Source organism: Capra hircus, chromosome 2 (genome assembly GCF_001704415.2).
Source record: "Capra hircus breed San Clemente chromosome 2, ASM170441v1, whole genome shotgun sequence".
NCBI lineage: Eukaryota > Metazoa > Chordata > Mammalia > Artiodactyla > Bovidae > Capra > Capra hircus.
Window position 1 is genome coordinate 25,774,198 of NC_030809.1, and position 22,470 is coordinate 25,796,667.

Sequence of the window (22,470 nt, forward strand, 5' to 3'; positions counted from 1 at the left end):
TCAACCCCTCCTCCAGGGGATCTTCCTGACCCAGGGATTGAACCCAGGTCTTCTGCATTGCAGGCAGATTCTTGTCCATTTGAGCCACCAGGGAAGCCCCACTCCGGCAAATAGGACTGAACTGAATTTTTTATTTTTGACAGAAGAAGTAATTCATCTGACCTCAAGTTTTTTTTTTTTTTTCCTACCGTGTAACTATCTGGATACTCATGTAGTTGAAAGGGAACCTGGCTACATGTTATAGCAACTAAGGAGAAGATCTTGCTTCCTCACCCTCTCTCAGCTATCTCTGTCTCAGTCTTTTATAAACACTCATCTTCCTTCTCTTCCATCTCATTGTTTTTGCCTCTTAGTGGTTTCCTGTTCCCGTCAACTTGGATCCACACAGACTGTGTGTGTGTTACTTGCTCGGTTGTGTCCAACTCTTTGCAACCCCATGGGCTGTAGCCTGGCAGGCTCCTCCATCCATGGGATTCTCCAGGCAAGAATACTGGAATGGGTTACCATGCCCTCTTCCAGGGGATCTTCCCAACTCAGGCATTGAGCCTAGGTCTCCATCATTGCAAACAGATTCTTTACTGTTTGAATTACCTGGGAAACCCATAGAGATTATTGTTTCTTTACAGAGTCAGTTTCGTGCTCCTCAGAACCTTAGCACATGCTATTCTTTTCACCTGAGCTGTAATTTAATGCTACCTCTTCAAGGAAGCCTTCCATGGACATCCTGATCCCCATGTGGGCTCTTCTGCTAAGGGAAAAATTTTCACATTGCATTTTCCTTTATAGCAGGTATCACAACTTTAAGTGATTATTAGATTTACTTGGCATAATATGTATATTTCTAGAATATTTTAACAGTTATTAATAAAAGTCACAAATTGCATGTTTCCATTTATTTATTTTAGGCTTCCCAGGTGGCAGTAGTGGTAAAGAAACCACCTGCCAATGCAGGAGACATAAGAGATGGCAGTTTGATCCCTGAGTCAGAAAGATCCCCTGGGAGAGGACATGCAAACCACTCCAGTATTCTTGCCTGGAGAATCCCATGGACAGAGGAATCTGGTAGGCTACACTCCTTAGGGTTGCAAAAAATTGGACATGACTGAGCACACACATCCATCCATCATTTCTCTATTTGAAAAATTAACATTATTAGAGATAACAGTACTTTCAAGGATGGAATCCTTAAGAGAGTAACAGAGTTAGGATCCCTGTTTGATCCTAGAAGATATTAGAAATAAACTTTTCAGGTACTCATAAAGTTTTATAAACTCTTTCCTGCATCACATTAAGTTCTGAAAGGTGATAAAAAATTAACAGTAAGTATGGCAAACACTTTAAGAAAAATTGCAAAAGTTTTTTGTGTGTGCTGTAAATCTTATGTAGTTCTTATAATTAGTTTGCTATTCACTGCTTATAAATCTTCAAGTAGTTTTCCCCCAGTCACCGAACACTGGATTATTCTTTGGATGGAACTGCCGAAGAGAAAACATATCCAGTTAAACTTCGGGGGCATACATGACATACACTTTATACTCAGAGGAAGCTCTTTTGTCTGAACTGTCCAGGACTGGTAATTGGTTAATCAAGTCTCTTAAAGCCGTGAATTGGAGGGAAATATTTAAATATTCTACTTTAAATTAAAATGTAAATGTACATCTCTTTCCCCCAATCTTATGATGTAGGAGCAGGTCTTCTGTTTGAGTTTGGACTTCCCTGGTGGCTCAGATGGTAAAGTGTCTGCCTACAATGCAAGAGAGCTGGGTTCAATCCCTGGGTCGGGAAGATCTCCTGGAGAAGGAAAAGGCAACCCACTCCAGAATTCTTCCCTGGAAAATCCCATGGATGGAGAAGCCTGGTAGTCTACAGTCCATGGGGTCGCAAAGAATTGGACACTACTGAGCGAATTCACTTTCACATTTCACTTTTCTGTTTGAGTTTAGGTTTATTGACTGAAGTCATCCATCATATTTTTTGTATCAACAACACACAAAATGCAATATCTACATCTTTCAGCTTCCTTCTTTTTTTTTCTTTTAAGAGAACTAAAAGATATGTGAGGGCTTCCCAAGTGGCCGTAGTGGTAAAGAACCTGCCTGTCAAGTCCAATGAAATGTACGAGATGCAGTTTTAATCCCTGAGTCAGGAAGATACACTGGAGAAGGAAACTGAAACCCAGGCTAGCATTCTTGCCTGAAAATCCCATGGACAGAGGAGCCTGGCAGCCTACAGTCCATAGGGTCACAAAGAGTTGAACATGACTGAAGTGGTTTAGCACACATGCAAAAGACATGTGTCAGGGAATCGGAATGTAAATCTTTTGTATTTTAAGTTTTTCTCCCCAGTCTTTAACAGTTGCCTGACGAACACTCAATTTAATAACCTTCTCAGTAGTTTGTCCTTATTGCTTATGTCTATATCATTCCTATAGTTCTCATGGAAACCACACTTTTCACGCTCATGTTTCATAGATTTGTATGATACATATCTAAAGGTATTTAATTACAATAAGTTATGCAACTGGCATTCTTTGGAATTTCCTTTTGGGAATAGAATGAAAACTGACATTTTCTAGTCCTGTGGCCACTGCTGAGTTTCCCAAATTTGCTGACATATTGAGTGCAGCACTTTTTCAGCATCATCTTTCAGGATTTGAAATAGCTCAACTGGAATTCCATCACCTCCACTAGCTTTGTTCGTAGTGATACTTCCTAAGGCCCACTTGACTTCACATTCCAGGATGTCTGGCTCTAGGTGAGTGATCACACCATCGTGATTATCTGGGTCATAAAGATCTTTTTTGTATAGTTCTGTGTATTCTTGCCACCTCTTCTTAATATCTTCTGCTTCTGTTAGGTCCATACCATTTCTGTCCTTTATTGAGCCCATCTTTGCAGGAAATGTTCCCTTGGTATCTCTAAGTTTCTTGAAGAAATCTCTAATCTTTCCCATTCTATTGTTTTGCTCTATTTCTTTGCATTGATAGCTGAGGAAGGCTTTCTTATCTCTTCTTGCTATTCTTTGGAACTCTGGATTCAAATGGGTATATCTTTCCTTTACTCCTTTGCTTTTCACTTCTCTTCTTTTCACAGCTATTTGTTAGGCCTCCTCAGACAGACATTCTGCTTGTTTTCATTTCTTTTCCATGGGGATGGTCTTGATCCCTTTCTCCTGTACAATGTCACAAACCTCCATCCATAGTTCATTAGGCACTCTGTCTATCAGATCTAGTCCCTTAAATCTATTTCTCACTTCCACTGTAAAATCATAAGGGATTTGACTTAGTTCATACCTGAATGGTCTAGTGGTTTTCCCCACTTTCTTTAAGTCTGAATTTGGCAATAAAGAGTTCATGATCTGAGACACAGTCAGCTCCCAGTCTTGCTTTTGCTGACTGTGTCGAGCTTCTCCATCTTTGGCTGAAAAGAATATAATCAATCTGACTTCAGTGTTGACCATCTGGTGATGTCCATGTGTAGAGTCTTCTCTTGTGTTGTTGGAAGAAGGTGTTTTCTATGACCATTGTGTTCTCTTAAAAAACCTATCAGCCTTTTCTTTTCCCTGCTTCATACTCCAAGGCCAAATTTACCTGTTATTCCAGATGTTTCTTTACTTCTTACTTTTGCATTCCAGTCCCCTATAATGAAAAGGACATCTTTTTTGGATATTAGTTCTAAAAGATTTTTTAGGTCTTCATAGAGCTGTTCAACTTCAGCTTCTTCAGTGTTACCCGTCATTCTTCAGTGTTACTGGTCACAGTTCAGAAATACGTGAACCATGAACTTCCAGATGTTCAAGCTGGTTTTAGAAAAGGCAGAGGAACCAGAGATCAAATTGACAACATCCGCTGGATCATGGAAAAAGCAAGAAAGTTCCAGAAAAACATCTATTTCTGCTTTATTGACTATACCAAAGCCTTTAACTGTGTGGATGATGATATACTGTGGAAAATTCTGAAAGAGACGGGAATACCAGACCACCTGACCTGCCTCTTGAGAAACCTGTATGCAGGTCAGGAAGTACCAGTTAGAACTGGACATGGAACAACAGACTGGTTCCAAATAGGAAAAGGAGTCCGTCAAGGCTGTATATTGTCACCCTGCTTATTTAACTTCTATCCAGAGTACATCATGAGAAACACTGGGCTGGATGAAGCACAAGCTGGAATCAAGATTGCCAGGAGAAATATCAATCACCTCAGATATGCAGATCAAACCACCTTTATGGCAGAAAGTGAAGAAGAACTAAAGAGCCTCTTGATGAAAGTGAAAGAGGAGAATGAAAAAGTTGGCTTAAAACTCAACATTCAGAAAACGAAGATCATGGCATCTGGTCCCATCACTTCATGGGAAATAGATGGGGAAACAGTGGAAACAGTGTCAGACTTTATTTTGGGGGGCTCCAAAATCACTGCAGATGGTGATTGCAGCCATGAAATAAAAAGACGCTTACTCCTTGGAAGAAAAGTTATGACCAACCTAGACAGCATATTAAAAAGCAGAGGCATTACTTTGCCAACAAAGGTCTGTCTAGTCAAGGCTATGGTTTTTGCAGTAGTCATGTATGGATGTGAGAGCTGGACTAAAAGAAAGCTGAGCACAGAAGAATTGATGCTTTTGAACTGTGGTGTTGGAGAAGACTCTTGAGAGTCCCTTGGACTGCAAGGAGATGCAAGCAGTCCATCCTAAAGGAGATCAGTCCTGGGTGTTCATTGGAAGGACTGATGTTGAAGCTGAAACTCCAGTATTTTGGCCACCTGATGCGAAGAGCTGACTCATTGGAAAATATCCTGATTCTGGGGAAGATTGAGGGCAGGGGAAGTAGGGGATGCCAGGATGAGATGGTTAGATGGCGTCACTGAGTCAATGGACATGAGTTTGAGTAAACTCTGGGAGTTGATGATGGACAGGGAGGCCGGGCGTACTGTGATTCTTGGGGTCACAAAGAGTCAGACCCGACTGAGCAGCTGAACTGAACTATGCAACTGGCATCAGTGGGTTTTGGAACAAACACAACTGAGTCCTGGAAAGCATATGACATAATTTACAGGAACAGAAAAGAAAGAGACCATCCTGGCAGGGTAATCAGTATTAGTTAGCATGAGCATTTGTCAGAACGTTTAGTAGAATGAATGGAGAGTGTTAGTTAATCTCTCAAACTGTTAAGTACAGTTTAATTTAAAAAGTTTAATTTATGCCTAAATGTGTTTAATGTTTTATTAATGTCAGTCTCTCTTGGCATGTAGGAAGCTCCAAAGAAGCAAGAACAGTCCTGATGTGTAGTTCGTGCTCATCATAACTTGCTGCATTAATGAATGGCTTCATAGATGCGAAATTCACTCTGTAAGCCATGCTTTTGCTTATCATTTCCTTCAGGTCATTTTCTTCCCTCAAACAATTTTTGTAAAACCAAATTTATGGTTTGATTGATTTCCTGATAAGACTAAGAATCACAGGAGCAGCTACAATAAACTTAAGGGAAGAAATTTTGATATTCCTTTCTCATCCAAATAAACTAATGGAGAAAGGATTGTCTGCTATCCCAGAGATTTTCAATTAAAAAAAAAGTGTCAAACAGTCTCTAATATGAACAACTATATCATAAATAAATGTTACAGATAAAACTGCAGTCACATTTAAAGCTACAAAAATATTGACAAAAGAGATGGATGTTTAAAATATAATTAGAAATATCTGACTTAAAAGTAAGGAATTTTATAAGACTTTATTATCTCTAAGTTATTTTGCAGCTGTAAATACTAATAGTGGAGGAACGATTCCTGATGTATGGCTCTGAAGATAGGAGCAGATATTTTATGAGAACCTACTGCTTGCTCAATGCCTTGGATATATGGTGGCTTCTGATGGCTACAGATGTATAAGGTGTGGTCTCTGTGTTTGAAAAAATCATCTTCCAGTGGACCAGATTGATTGAAATCTAAACAGTTTATAAAGCAGAAAAAAACAAAACCAAAAAGCTATGGTGAGGAAGCATGGAGGAATGAGAGATTTTAGAAAGTTTCTGAAGCTTCACAATGGTTTACAACAGGAAAAAAAAAGCTCACTTGACCTACTTGGGGATATTACCTAGATATATCAGCATGAGTAGGTACAGGTCTCTGAGACTCAGAAGAGGCAAATGCAACTCAACAATCTGGAAGCTTTGTTTCTCCTTTCATCCTTGTCCTTCATCAGAACAAGAGTATAATTTCTCTGAGGAAAGAATAATACAAGATAATTACACTGTGTCCCAGGTCAGAAATTCCTCCTGATTAACAGTACAAGCTAAAGTAAGGGCAGATGGGTGGTGGGAGGCTTCCTAGCAGAAACAGCAAAAGAGAAACTGGAGGTTTCAAAATCTGCCATACTTCATGAGTACAGTCATTAGTCGAGGTCTGTAAGTTTTTAGTTTCTCAACAGGCCATCTGTGGGAATGATATTCACTGTTTCTCTTTCCCCATGGTCTGAGGGTGTGTGCTGAGGACAGATAATACCAGAGTCTCCCTTCTGTGAGGTGACAAGCATGTCTTCCAAAAATTCATGAGAAAGGTCAGAGAAGTTTGTGGTAGAGGAAAGAGGATATAATAAGTGGTCTTATTGACAGCAGCCTGGAGAAGGAAATGGCAGCCCACTCAAGTATTCTTGCCTGGAAAATTCCATGGATAGAGAAGTCTGGCAGGCTGCAGTCCATGGAGACACAAAGAGTCCGACACAGCTGAGTGACTGAGCACCACTGACAGCAGGAAAGAAAAAAAAAAAATATGCTGAAGGATAAATGGTAAAAGCTCTCTTCTTAATTGCAGAATGAATGCTGATAGAGATGGCAAAGTTGAGTTTTGTAATTAAAACTAGTTGTACTATTTGTACTAGCAGGGTGTACCAGGTTGTTGATTTTGATCCAAGATTATCAACAAGTGTCTTCCATTTTGGTATGGTCTCCAGAGATTTTCTGGGTGTAGTAAGGAGACAAATTAAGAGACTCTTCCTTTACTAGCTGTCTCCAACTTCCTGTTAGATTGTATGCTACTTAGTTACTTATCCAATGAACAAAGTAAGCAACTTAGGTTTTAGGGAGAATAAATATTCTTTTGAGTTGCTGATATGGAATCCATCTCTAGATATAAGCATTTTTTAAAGAATGACTTCTAGGATCAGGGTGGAATCTTCAAGAATGTAAGTGATATAAAAGGGCTGCTCAGTGCTGGAGCGACTTTGAGGAGATATTATCCCCTGTCCAATGGCAAAGGAGAAGCCCCAGCAAGATGGTATGAGGGGCAAAATCGCATTTAGAATCAAACCTCATACTTGCCAGAGATGCTCGGATGGCTCAAACAAACCTTGTGTGCACCAGAACCCAGGGAGCCCACAGAGACAGACAAAACTGTGTTTGGGTGTCTCTTGAGGAGGTATGGGTCAGCAGTGGACTGTTGCAGGAGCAGGGGCTCTAGGTGTAGCATACCTTGCTATGGTATAAGCCTTCTTGGAGGAAGTCACCATTAACCCCACCATAGAGCCACAAAAACTTACACAGGACTGGGGAAACAGACTCTTGGAGGGCACAAACAAACTGTGTGCTCACCAGGACCCAGGAGAAAGGAGCAATGACCCTGCAAGAGACTGACCCAGACTAGACTGTGAGTGTCCAGGAGTCTCTGGCAGAGGCGTGGGTCAGAGGTGGCCTGCTGCTGGGTTGGGGGCACTGAGTGCAGCAATGTGTGCATGAGACCTTTTGAAGGAGGTCACCATTATCTTCATTACCTCCACCATAGTTTGGCCTCAGGTCAAATAAAAGGGAAGGAACAGAGTCCCAAGCATCAATAGAAAACTGGATTAAAGATTTACTGAGCACGGCCCCGCCCATCAGAACAAGACCCAGTTTCCCCCTCAGTCAGTCTCTCCCATCAGGAAGCTTCCATAAGCCCCTTATCCTGCTCCATCAGAGGGCAGACAGACTGAAAACCACAATCACAGAAAACTAACCAATTTGATCACGTGGACCACAGCCTTGTCTAACTCATTGAAACCATGAGCCATGCTGAGCAGGGCCACCCAAGATGGATGGCTCATGGTGGAGAGTTCTGACAAAACGTGGTCCACTGGAGAAGGGAATGGCAAGCCATCTCAGTATTCTTGCTTTGACAACCCCATGAACAATATGAAAAGGCAAAAAGATAGGACGCTGAAAGATGAAAGCCCCAGGTTGGTAGGTGCCAAATATGCTACTGGAGATCAGCGGAGAAATACTCTAGAAAGAATGAAGGGATGGAGCCAAAGCAAAAACAACACCCAGTTGTGGATGTGACTTGTGATGGAAGTAAAGTCTGATGCTGTAAAGAGCAATATTGCATAGGAACCTGGAATGCTAGGTCCTTGACTTAAGGCAAATTGGAAGTGGTCAAACAGGAGATGGCAAGAGTGAACATGGACATTTTAGGAATCAGCAAACTAAAATGAACTGGAATGGGTGAATTTAACTCAGATGACCATTATATCTACTACTGTGGGCAAGAATCCCTTAGAAGAAATGGAGTAGCCATCAGAGTAACAAAAGAGTCTGAAATGCAGTACTTGGATGCAATCTCAAAAATGAAAGAATGATCTCTGTTAGTTTCCAAGGGAAACCATTCAATATCAGAATAATCCAAGTCTATGCCCTCCCTGACTAGTAATGCTGAAGAAGCTGAAGTTGAACGATTCTATGAAGACCTACAAGACCTTCTAGAACTAACCCCCAAAAAAGATGTCCTTTTTATTATAGAGGACTGGAATACAAAAGTAGGATGTCAAGAGATACCTGGAGTAACAGGCAAATTTGGCCTTGGAGTATAAAATGAAGCAGGGCAAAGGCTAATAGAGTTTTGCCAAGAGAATGCACTGGACAGAGCAAACACCCTCTTCCAAAAACATGAGAAGACTCTACACATGGGCAGCTCCAGATGGTCAACACTGAAAACAGATTAACTATATTCTTTGCAGCCAAAGATGGAGAAGCTCTGTACTGTCAGCAAAACGAAGACCAGGAGCTGACTGTGGCTCAGATCATGAACTTCTTATTGCCAAATTCAGACTTAAATTGAAGATAGTAGGGAAAACCACTAGACCATTCAGGTATGACCTAAATCAAATCTCTTACAAGAGCATCTCCAAGAAAAACAAATGCAAAAAGGAAAAATGGTTGTTTGAGGAGGCCTTACAAATAGCTGAGAAAAGAAGAGAAGCTAAAGGCAAAGGAGAAAAGGAAAGATACACCTATTTGAATGCAGAGTTCCAAAGAATAGCAAGGAGAGATAAGAAAGCCTTCCTCAGTGTGCAATGCAAAGAAATAGAAGAAACAATAGAATGAGAAAGACCAGAGATCTCTTCAAGAAAATTTGAGATACCAAGGGAACATTTCATGCAAAGATGGGCACAATAAAGGACAGAAATGGTATGGACCTAACAGAAGCAGAGGATATTAAGAAGAGGTGGCAAGAATACACAGAAGAACTATACAAAAAAGATCATCATGACCCAGATAACCACGATGGGTGATCACTCACCTAGAACTTGATATCCTGGAATGTGAGGTCAAGTGGGCCTTACAAAGCATCATTACGAACAAAGCTAGTAGTGGTGATGGAATTCCAGTTGAGCTATTTCAAATCCTAAAAGATGATGCTGTGAAAGTGCTGCACTCAGTATGCCAGCAAATTTGGAAAACTCAACAGTGGCGACAGGACTGGAAAAGGTCAGTTTTCATTCCGATGCCAAAGAAAGGCAATGCCAAAGAAAGGCAATGCCAAAGAAAGGCAATGCCAAAGAATGCTCAAACTACTGCACAATTGCACTCATCTCACACACTAGTAAAGTAATGCTCAAAATTCTCCAAGCCAAGCCTCAACAGTATGTGAACCATGAACTTCCAGATGTTCAAGCTGGGTTTAGAAAAGGCGGAGGAATCAGAGATCAAACATCCAGCATCTGTTGGATCATCAAAAAAGCAAGAGAGTTCCAGAAAAATGTCCTCTTTTGCTTTACTGACTATGCCAAAGCCTTTGACTCTGTGGATCCCAACAAATTGTGGGAAATTCTTTAAGAGATGGGAATACCAGATCACTGACCTGCCTCCAGAGAAATCTGTATGCAAGTCAAGAAGCCACAGTTAGAACTGGACATGAAACAACAGACTGGTTCCAAATCGGGAAAGGAGAACATCAACCTGTATACTGTCACCCTGTTTACTTAGCTTATATGCAGAGTACATCATGAGAAATGCTGGACTGGATAAAACACAAGCTGGAATCAAGATTGGTGGGAGAAATATCAATAACCTCAGGTATGGAAAATCAGTAACCTCACTTATGGCAGAAAGTGAAGAAGAACTAAAGAGCCTCTTGATGAAAGTGAAAGAGGAGAGTGAAAAAGTTGGCTTAAAAACTCAACATTCAGAAAACTAAGATCATGGCATCTGGTCCCATCACTTCATGACAAATAGATGGGAAAACAGTGGAAACAGTGTCTGACTTTACTTTTTTGGGCTCCAAAATCACTGCAGATGGTGACTGCAGCTATGAAATTAAGACATTCCTTGGAAGGAAAGTTATGACCAACCTAGACAGCATACTAAAAAGCAGAGACATTACTTTGCCAACAAAGGTCTGTCTAGTCAAGGCTATGTTTTTTCCAATAGTCATGTAGGGTTGTGAGAGTTGGACTATAAAGAAAGCTGAATGCCGAAGAATTGATGCTTTTGAACTGTGGGGTTGGAGAAGACTCTTGAGAGTCTCTTGGACCACAAGGAGATCCAATTAGTCCATTCTAAAGGAAACCAGTCTTGAATATTCATTGGAAGGACTGATGTTGAAGCTGAAACACCAACACTTTGACCACCTGATGGGAAGAACTGATTCATTAGAAAAGACCCTGATGCTGGGAAAGATTGAAGGTGAGAGAAGGGGACAACAGAGGACGAGATGGTTGGATGGCATCACCAACTCAATGGACATGAGTTTGAGTGGATTCCGGGAGTTGGTGATGGACAGGGAGGACTGGCGTGCTGCAGTCCATGGGTCACAAAGAGTTGGGCACGACTGAGCAACCTAACTGAACCGAACTGAACATGAAAAATCTGTTACTCAGATAGGCCATGGCTTCTTGTAGGAATTGTGCTCGTGTGGTAGGAATAATTAATTTTCTTGAGTCTGCAGATACTGGCCAAACACCAGCCTTCAAACAGATTTAGCTATCAATATTCTTCAGATGAAGGTCTTGTACCTGGTAAATTGCCAGAGTCGAGGCAAATTTACCTTCACTTTTAAATGTGATCCAATTTTTATGAAACACCTAGAGGAAAATTTCAAGAAACCACAAACCTCAGGTTTATTAATATTTCAATTCTGGAAAACTTTGCCTATACTTCTGATTAACAAATGGGCATGTCATAGCCAGTGAAAAAGCCTTAAAGAAATAGCATCTTTGTGATAAATAACCAACAAAGTATGTGTGTATTTTAAATATATTGCAATATTATAAAGCAGATAAGAGTTCTGTTTGGTGACCCACTTTCTTCCATACATTTCTCTGTCTATTATGGTACCCCCTTGATTTTAGTTCTTCAGGCATTCAGAGTTCTCTGGATTTGTCATCTCTGCTTCCTCTATATTCACTTCCTCCTCTGTTCTTATGAAAAATCTGATATTATGTGCATATTGATGCAAATTTAAGTCAATGTAATATCTAAGATTGTGAACAGTAAAGAAGTGAGAAGTGGGGGAGTGTTTTATATTTTAAACAATTGTAGAAGGAGACAGTATTTTTATTTCAATTTTTTGAATAGGTAATGAATATATATGATTTAAAGACTTTTCTCTTTTGCATCAGTCCAGAATTTTTAAAAAGTATGAAAGAAAAGACAAATATAAATATAATTTCTTATCCTCCCTTTTATTCCTTAAGTGAAGTCACTCAGTCGTGTCCAATTCTTTGTGACCCCATGAACTGTAGCCTGTCAGGCTTCTCTGTCCATGGGATTTTCCAGGCAAGAATACTGGAGTGGGTTGCCATTTCCTTCTCCTTTTACTCCTCATCAGTCTGTTCAGACAGTTCAGTCGCTCAGTCGCTCAGTCATGTCCGACTCTTTGCGACCCCATGAATTGCAGCACACCAGGCCTCCCTGTCCATCACTAACTTCCGGAGTTCACCCAAACCTATGTCCATTGAGTTGATAGTACTTAGTTTATGAATATACATTTACACACGTGGTCCTCTGGTTATTAGTTATCATTCTTCAGTTCAGTTCAGTTCAGTCACTCAGTCATATCCGACTCTTTGTGACCCCATGAATCGCAGCACCCCAGGCCTCCCTGTCCATCACCAACTCCCAGAGTTCACTCAAACTCAAATCCATCCAGTTGGTGATGCCATCCAGCCATCTCATCCTCTGTCATCCCCTTTTCGTCCTGCCCCCAATCCCTCCCAGCGTCAGAGTCTTTTCCAATGAGTCAACTCTTCGCATGAGGTGGCCAAAATACTAGAGTTTCAGCTTTAGCATCATTCCTTCCAAAGAACACCTAGGACTGATCTCCTTTAGAATGGACTGCTTGGATCTCCTTGCAGTCCAAGGGACTCTCAAGAGTCTTCTGCAGCACCACAGTTCAAAAGCATCAATTCTTCGGCGCTCAGCTTTCTTCACAGTTCAACTCTCACATCCATACATGACCACAGGAAAAACCATAGCCTTAACTAGACAGACCTTTGTTGGCAAAGTAATGTCTCTGCTTTTGAATATGCTATCTAGGTTGGTCATAACTTTTCTTCCAAGGAGTAAGCGTCTTTTAATTTCATGGCTGCAATCACCATCTGCAGTGATTTTGGTGCCCCCCAAAACAAAGTCTGACACTGTTTCCATTGTTTCCCCATCTATTTGCCATGAAGTGATGGGACCAGATGCCATGATCTTCATTTTCTGAATGTTGAGCTTTAAGCCAACTTTTTCACTCTCCTCTTTCACTTTCCTCAAGAGGCTTTTTAGTTCCTCTTCACTTTCTGCCATAAGGGTGGTGTCTTCTGCATATCTGAGGTGATTGATATTTCTCCTGGCAATCTTGATTCCAGCTTGTGCTTCCTCCAGCCCAGCATTTCTCATGATGTACTCTGGATAGAAGTTAAATAAGCAGAGTGACAATATACACCCTTGACATACTCCTTTTCCTATTTGAAACCAGTCTGTTGTTTCATGTCCAGTTCTAACTGTTGCTTCCTGACCTGCATACAGCTTTCTCAAGAGGCAGGTCAGGTGGTCTGGTATTCCCATCTCTTGAAGAATTTTCCACAGTTTATTGTGATCCACACAGTCAAAGGCTGTGGCATAGTCAATAAAGCAGAAATAGATGTTTTTCTGGAACTCTCTTGCTTTTTCCATGATCCAGCGGATGTTGGCAATTTGATCTCTGGTTCCTCTGCCTTTTCTAAAACCAGCTTGAACATCAGGAAGTTCACGGTTCACATATTGCTGAAGCCTGGCTTGGAGAATTTTGAGCATTACTTTACTAGCATGTGAAATGAGTGCAATTGTGCAGTAGTTTGGGTATCCTTTGGTATTGCCTTTCTTTGGGATTGGAATGAAAACTGACCTTTTCCAGTCCTGTGACCACTGCTGAGTTTTCCAAATTTGCTGGCATATTGAGTGTAGCATGTTCACAGCATCATCTTTCAGGATTTGAAAGAGCTCAACTGGAATTCCATCACCTCCACTAGCTTTGTTCATAGTGATGCTTTCTAAGGCCCACTTGACCTCACATTCCAGGATGTCTGGCTCTAGGTGAGTGATCACACCATCGTGTTTATCTTGGTCATGAGTTCACATTTTACTTTCTTCACTTTATACATTCTGAAGATCTTTGTCAATACATAAAAATAAACTTATTCTTTTTTATTTTTATACCCACAGAATTTCATTTTATGAGTACACCATAAGTTATTCAATCAACTTGCTATTTAGGAAAAATTGAATTGTTTTAGTCTTTTACTGTGAAAAACAGGGCTACCATGACAAACTCTTTCATAAGCCATTTTGAATATGTACAAATTTATATGTAGGAGAATTTCCCAGAAATGGAATCTCTGGGTCCAGGGGTATATGCATTTGTAATTTTAATAGGTATTATCGAATCACCCTTAGTTGGACTTGTACCCACATACACTCCCACTGGGGATGTTCAAGAGTACCCATTTCCCGGCAGCCTCAACAACAAAGTGTGTTATAATGAAAGGTTTTAAACCCTTATTAAATAAATTTCCAGGATTAGAGAGCTTTTGAGAAAGGAATTTGTTTTATAACTAAAAACCTTCTTAATCTTCTGAAACCACTTCCCTTGGGTGGAAACAACAAAGCAATATTCGCTATGTTCCAGGCACCATGCCAGTGAATAGGGAAACAAAGGAAAATGCGTTAGGTTTCACGCTCTTGCTCTCTTCCTTCCCTGACCCCTGCCTAAAAACGTTATCAAGGCCTATTGATTTTATGTTTCAAAGTAGGTTTCTGTATCAAGCCTATCTTTTCTCCATCCCTATGAGTGTGATGGCAATAGCTTTCTAACTGCTGGGTGCCTCTGCTCCTCTCAGCTCCAATCTGTTGTCTCTCTTTGCCTAAATGCTTTTTCTAAGCTATGGATTGAACCTGGTCACTTTTCATCTCTTTATGGATCCTCTTGGCTTGTGGCACGATGTCTACATTCCTTAGCTCAGCATCTAAGGCCCCCTCCCAGTCTCACACTAACTGGCCTCTTCAGGTTTTCCCTCGGAGCTCAACTCTGATGTGGTATGTGATTTCGTTCTGTAACTCTCTTCCTTTCCTTTTCCACCTGGAGAATTCTCTATCATCTTCTAACTTTCATTTTAAGCGTCATCTCCTGTTTTATGTGTTTGCAGAGCTCTGTTTCAAAATCTGCCATGCCAATTCAAGTTAATTTTTCATACCTTCCTCTGAGACCTGTAATGCTGTTCTGTATGTTTATTCCTCCTAGTCAACTGTTACCTCACTGAAGACAGGGATTGTGTATTATTTACCTTTAGATATTCAGTGCGCAAAACTGTCTGATTGAAGAAACTCAATAACTTTGTTTAATTGTCTAATAACAGTAAGTCAATAAAGGTCTGCACCAGTTCCAAGATCACATTCTAAAGAAAAATTATTTCAATATTACAGAGTGAAAATGGAGATGAAAAATCTTGAATTCAATGAGCCTTCTGTCTGAGTCTGTTTTGTCACAGATCTGGGTTGGATTTGGAGTTCAGATTCACAAATCTACCCAAGATGTGGGTCAGACTTCAGATAGTAATGCAGCATTTAACACAATCACAGAGAACGTTTAGATACCCAATCCATTCCTCTTCTTTCTATGCACAGCTAGGTGACCTCTTCCAGCTGCCCTTGAATTTAGGTGAGGCCATGGATTGAATTCAGGCCAGTGAAATATGGTTGGAAGTCCTTCTAGGACTAACACCTTGAAAACTCCTGTGAAATTTCCACATTCATTGTCTTCTTGCCTTCCCTGCCTGGATGTAGGAGGTCTTAGTGGAAAATTCTGTGGCCCTAGAAGATGGTGCAGTTTTGTATCAGAACCACTAATGGAAGGCTACTTATCAAATATGAAATTGGATTTTGATAGGATTAAAATAAACCTTTTAACTACTGAGTGACTGAACAGTAACAACAAATTGTACTCAGCTAATAAGGTAATCATGAGAAATGCTGGGCTGGAAGAAGCACAAGCTGGAATCAAGATTGCTGGGACAAATGTTAATAACCTCAGATATGCAGATGACACCACCCTTATGGCAGAAAGTGAAGAGGAACCAAAAAACCTCTTGATGAAAGTGAAAGAGGAGAGTGAAAAAGTTGGCTTAAAGCTCAATATTCAGAAAACTAAGATCATAGCATCTGGTCCCATCACTTCATGGGAAATAGATGGGGAAACAGTGGAAACAGTGTCAGACTTTATTTTGTGGGGCACCAAAATCACTGCAGATGGTGATTGCAGCCATGAAATTAAAAGACGCTTACTCCTTGGAAGAAAAGTTATGACCAACCTAGACAGCATATTGAAAAGCAGAGACATTACTTTGCCAACAAAGGCCTGTCTAGTCAAGGCTATGGTTTTTCCAGTGGTCATGTATGGATGTGAGAGTTGGACTCTGAAGAAGGCTTGAGTGCCGAAGAATTGATGCTTTTGAACTGTGGTGTTGGAGAAGACTATTGAGAGTCCATTGGACTGCAAGGAGATCCAACCAGTCCATTCTGAAGGAGATCAGCCCTGGGATTTCTTTGGAAAGAATGATGCTAAAGCTGAAACTCCAGTACTTTGGCCACCTCATACGAAGAGTTGACTTCATTGGAAAAGACTCTGATGCTGGGAGGCATTGAGGGCAGGAGGAGAAGGGGATGACAGAGGATGAGATGGCTGGATGGACGTGAATCTGAGTGAACTCTGGGAGTTGGTGATGGACAGGGAGGCCTGGGGTGCTGCGAATCATGGGGTCACAAAGAGTCGGACACAACTGAGCGACTGAACTGAACTGAATGAGGTAATAAGTTTGTTCATTATAACACTGAGTTTATTCTGAAAACACACAGTTGCAAACACATACACATATTTTTGTTGTTTAATCTAATGACTACTCAGATCCCTTACCTTGAGAAGAAGGGTGGAAAGTTCATATGCAAATAGAATCAAATCAGAATGGAGACATCACTTGTTTTCTTCTAGAGATGGTACTAGAAAGAAGCTTGCTTGTCTTTCTTGCCATGCTGCTGTGTGACCAGCATGAGAGTGAGGTGGCCAGCGGTGCATAGTCAGGGTTCAGGTGCTAAGATGCCTGACTGTGAGAAATGGCATCATTTTAACACATGATTTCTATTCCAATCAGTAATGGCTCGTCTTTATGTGCAGACACTACTTTCATTCTCTGCTCACAGACACTTTTGTCCCATATAAGCATTCTGTAGAGCTTCTACTTCACAGGTGAAAACCCACTGCTCTGAGTGTATTGTCCCTGTAAATCCTGTTTCCCAGCTTCAGAATACTGATGAGAAAAGGATTTGCTGAGGTATTTTTCAGCATAGCATCTGCCTGCTTTTCTAGATAAAGCTTTTCAGCAGCAATTGCCCTAGAAATAATTTCTAGAATCTGTATGCTTTCTCACAGTGTATGGTACTTTCAAGTTTCTTTTTTCTTCAATAATACTCATTCCTCAGGGGACCTTATCCAGTCTCATGACTGAGATAATCTATATGCCAGTGAGTTTCAAACACAACATGTACCACTAAGTTCTCTCTGGAACTTCAGATGCTTCCATCCAAATGTCTACTCCATATTCTTACTTTGAATGTGTAGGCATCTACATTCTGAATTCAGTCTGTTTGTTGAATTGCTGTTGTTCAGTGGCTCAGTTGTGTCAGACTCTTTGTGACCCCATGGACCGTAGCATGCCAGGCTTCCCTGTCCTTCACCATCTGCCAGAGTTTGCTCAGACTCATGTCTATTGAGTCGGTGATGCCATCCAACCATCTCATGCCCTTTGTCCCTTCTCCTCCTGTCTTCTATCTTTCCCAGCATCAGGGTCTTTTCCAATGAGTTGGCTCTTTGCATCAGGTGGCCAAAGTTTTGGAGCTTCAGCTTCAGCATCAGTTCTTTCAGTGAATGTTCAAGGTTGATTTCCTTTAGGATTGACTGGTCTGATCTCCTTGCTGTCCAAGGGACTCTCAAGAGTCTTCTCCAACTCCACAGTTTGAAAGCATCAGTTCTTCAGTGCTCAGCCTTCTTTATGGTCCAGCTCTCACATCTGTATATGACTACTGGAAAAACTGTAACCTTGAATAGACATCTCTAATTTCAAATTGAGTTCTTGGTCTTTCCCCTTCTCCCAGTCTTCCCCATCTCAGTAGATAGCAACTCCATTGTTCCACTTGTTCAGTTCAAACCCTCTGTGTCTCTTCTCTCTCACACACCTCACAATCTATCAGCAATATATGCAGAATTTGATCACTTCTTGCCAACTTTATTGCTACAACTCTTGCTCTGCCACCACTATTTTCCACCTGGACCAGTGCTGCAAGCTCCTGCCTCACCCCATCCCTCCTCCATTGGCTTCCCACAGCTTCATAGACTATTCTTAACATGGCAGCTAGAGTTAAATGGAAGGCAGAAAATCTCAGTCCTCTGCTTCAAGCTGTTCTAATAATATGCAGAGTATATCATGAGAAATGCTGGACTGGATGAAGCACAAGCTAGAATCAAGATTGCCGGGAGAAATATCAATCACCTCAGATATACAGATAACACCACCTTTATGGCAGAAAGTGAAGAGGAGCTAAAAAGCCTCTTGATGAAAGTGAAAGAGGAGAGTGAAAAAGCTGGCTTAAAGCTCAACATTCAGAAAACTAAAATCATGGCTTCTGTTCCCACCACATCATGGGAAATAGATGGGGGAACAGTGGAAACAGTGTCAGACTTTACTTTTGGGGGCTCCAAAATCACTGCAGATGGTGATTACAGCCATGAAATTAAAAGACACTTGCTCCTTGGAAGAAAAGTTACGACCTACATAGACAGCATAGGAAAAAGCAGAGACATTACTTTGCCAGCACAGGTCATCTAGTCAAAGCTATGGTTTTTCCAGTGGTCATGTATGGATGTGAGAGTTGAACTATAAATAAAGCTGAGCACTGAAGAATTGATGCTTTTGAACTGTGGTGTTGGAGAAGACTCTTGAGAGTCCCTTGGACAGCAAGGAGATCAAATCAGCCCATCCTAAAGGAAATCAGTATTGAATATTCATAGGAAGGACTGATGCTGAAGCTGAAGCTCCAACACTTTGGCCACCTGATGCGAAGAGCTGACTCATTTGAAAAAACCCTGATGCTGGGGAAGATTGAAGGCGGGAGGAGGAGAGGATGATAGAGGATGAGATGGTTGGATGGTATTACTGACTCAATGGACATGAGTTTGGGTAAACTCCGTGAGTTGGTGATGGACAGGGAGTCCTGGCATACTGCAGTCCATGGGGTCTCAGAGTCAGACACGACTGAGCGACTGAACTGAACTGAAGTGAATAATACCATATCTACCAGTATATTAGTCAGGCAGGCCAGACCCTGCTGCAGAAACAAATGTACACTAACAACCTCAGTGGCTTACGGTAGCAAAGCTTTATGTTTCATTCAGGTGAGGTCTGATGTGGATCAGATGGTTCTATCCCTTTTCATCTGGAACACTGGAATTCAAAGGACAATGGTAGGAGAGCAGAGAGATATGAAGGATGCACAGTGTCCATTACTGGCTTGACCTGGAAGTGATAAACATCTCTTTTGCTCAGAGCAAGGCACATGACATGAACCACCTGCAAGGGACACTGGGATATGTAGAAGAGCATATGATTGTTCTGTGATAGCTGACTCTTTGGTTACACATTTGTTTCAGAGGAATATGTTCAAGTTCTTGCTATAAACTAAAGCTTTGTAAGATCTTGTGTCTACATCCTCTACACTGTAATTCTCCAATTTCATTTCTACCATTCTCACCTCTTTGGCAGCCTCAGTGACCTCCTTGCTAGTTTGTGTACAAGTCAGATACACTCCTATCACAGAGCCTTTCAACTGCTGTTCACTCTGCCTAGAGTGCTCTTCCTCCAGACATTTACATATTTCTCCCCCTTACTTCCATCAGATTCTAATTTAAAATTCACCTTTCAGCACCTACCCTGACATTTCATATATCTCCCTGTCTTGCTCTATTTTTCTCTTAGTATAACATTATCCAACATATATTTTTCTTAATTATCTTGTTTATAAATCATGTCTCCCACCAAAGCACAAGCTCTGAGAGGTTAGACCTTTTTGTTCCAACATCTAGAAAGAGCCTGGCATGTAATTCATGTGCCACTAATTGTTCAATGAATGAATAAATCATTTCTTTCTTAACGTCCTATGTCCTCTACTATCCGTTCTCTCACTTTTAAATGATATAATCCTAGCTCTCTAAGTTTAGCTTCTTCAGGCCAGACTTGAGCAAACAACTTACAACATATGTTAGTGACAGAAAAAACATAAGAAAATCAGCTCGTAGGATGTGCCTTGTTAATGGTGTAAGTAATGACATGCTGTGTACAGACAACATCATATTTAAATACTTCCATCTATCCATATGCCTATATCTGTTGAAATGTAAAAACTTCCAGCAATAATCCTTCCATCATATATTGAACCCAAATATGGTTTAAACGATTTTCTAGTTTTACTCCATGCAGAACAGCACCCCCACTGAAATAATGATCTGAGTATTTAGAGAGTAAGAAACCCTTCAATCTTATGACTATGTTATGTTACACCACTCCTCTGATCTTCCTCAAAGGTGCAATTTCACATCTCTGAAATTATTTTTAATCATTCCTGCTGCTTGTTATTGGAGAATAAAAGCATATATGTGGACAGAGCCAGTTGGAGATAAGAAGTGAAATCATGGTCTAGGTTCTTCCACACAAAGAATTATTCTGCTGGGAACTGCCCTCATTTAGAGAAGGATGGTTAGCACCTACTGTTGGTTTCCTAGCAACAAGAAGCTTTCCCACAGCTAAAACGGAGGGTCAATTTTGCATCTTCTCTTCATTTTCTGTTGGACTTTATGAGAAAAAATTAATCCAGAAAATTCCCAGAATATAGGATGTGTTGAAAATGGTGTGTGTCTGATAGGAGGAAAGTGATGGTGGTTATGCACCTGGAGAGGGAGATGAGGAAGAAGGGAAGTATGTAGGGGAGGGGGAAGAAGGATGACATAAGGGATCAGAGAAAGAATCAATGAAAACATCAGAGGAACCAGAATTTTAGGAGTATATATTCTCATTGTGGTCCAAACAACATACAAGCTAACAGAGGCCGAGAAAAATCATGCTTATTCCCCAACTTAGAGCTTATTTTGTAGAAGGAATAAATTGAACAAACAAGCACTTTAGAATTCTGTTTTTCTTTTCATGAACCAAATCCACAGATTTTTCATCTGAATTCTCTAAATCTTTGACACACTAACTATATTCAAATATTTTTCCTGTTTGTCTGTTCCCTACCAGAGAAACTGGAAAATATATGAAGTTTGAGATTCCACCTAGGTCTGGCTTCATTCTCTGATATCTACCTATCAGCTGTGTGACACTGTGTAACATTTAGCCTCCCGAGATTTCAGTCTCCTCTGGACAACAAGGAGATCAAACCACTAAATTCTAAAGGAAATCAACCTGAATATTATTGGAAGGACTGATGCTGAAGCTGAAGCTCCACTACTTTGGTCACATGATGTGAAGAGCTTACTCATTGGAAAAGACCTTGATGCTGGGAAAGATTGAAGGCAGGAGGAGAAGAGGGGGACAAAGGATGAGATGTTTGGATGGCATTATCAACCCAATGGAAATGAGTTTGAGGAAACTCTGGGAGACAGTGAAGGAAGGGAAGCCTGACTTGTTGCAGCCCAAAGGGTCACCGAGTTAGATACAACTTAGTGACTGAACAACAACATAGGAAAATAGGAGTAATAATGCTTGCCTGGGCAGACACCGCTAGTCACCATATCACTAGTCTTTTGTCCTTTCTCTTTATTAACTGTGCTCTGATTTGGTTTGGCTCAACAATGTGTCTAGTTTTAAAAGGAAAGAAAATTCAACTCAATTTTCCAGGATTCCTTGTAGGGAGGGTTATGGAGTAGTTCTGGCTGATTAGATATCAAATAGACCAACATCAAATAGACTTCTTCTCTACCCCCTTTATCAATCTCAGACAAAATACCTGAGGTGCAGCACTGATGACTGAGGGCAGATGGAAAAAGGGACAACAGAGGATGAGACGGCTTGATGGCATCACTGACTCAATGGACATGAGTTTGAGCAAATTCAGGGAGGTAGTGAAGGATAGGGAAGCCTGGTGTATTGTGGTTGTTGGGGTCACAATGAGTCGGACATGACTGAGTGACTGAACAACAAAACCAACTAATCCCTAAGTTTCACTCCATTACCAACATGCTGAGCTTATCTGGGTTTTTAATTCCTGATACTCTTGGAAATTCCAACTAATTCTTCTGATTTTCACCACCAATTACTCTAAAACACTAAAGTTACTTGGAGTTACACTTTAGTGTAAAAAATTTAAATTATTTTTAGTGTACAAAAATAAAATTTGGTTGGCAAATTTTCTTGAACTCAGGTATTGAGATGTTTACCTTTATTCAGTAATTATATAATGCTTAAAATATTGCCCAAAGAAAACTCTTTATGAAAAAGTTATAAAGGGATAGTTGAATATTGGCTGAGTACGGTGAGTATAAATTATCCTTTCTAAGATCTACAACCCTACTGGATCTTTAAAAAGATAGGATATACTTAAGTCCTAAATCATTACTTCTGTAAACCTAAATATTGAAATGACATTCAGGGGATGACACACGTAAACCAT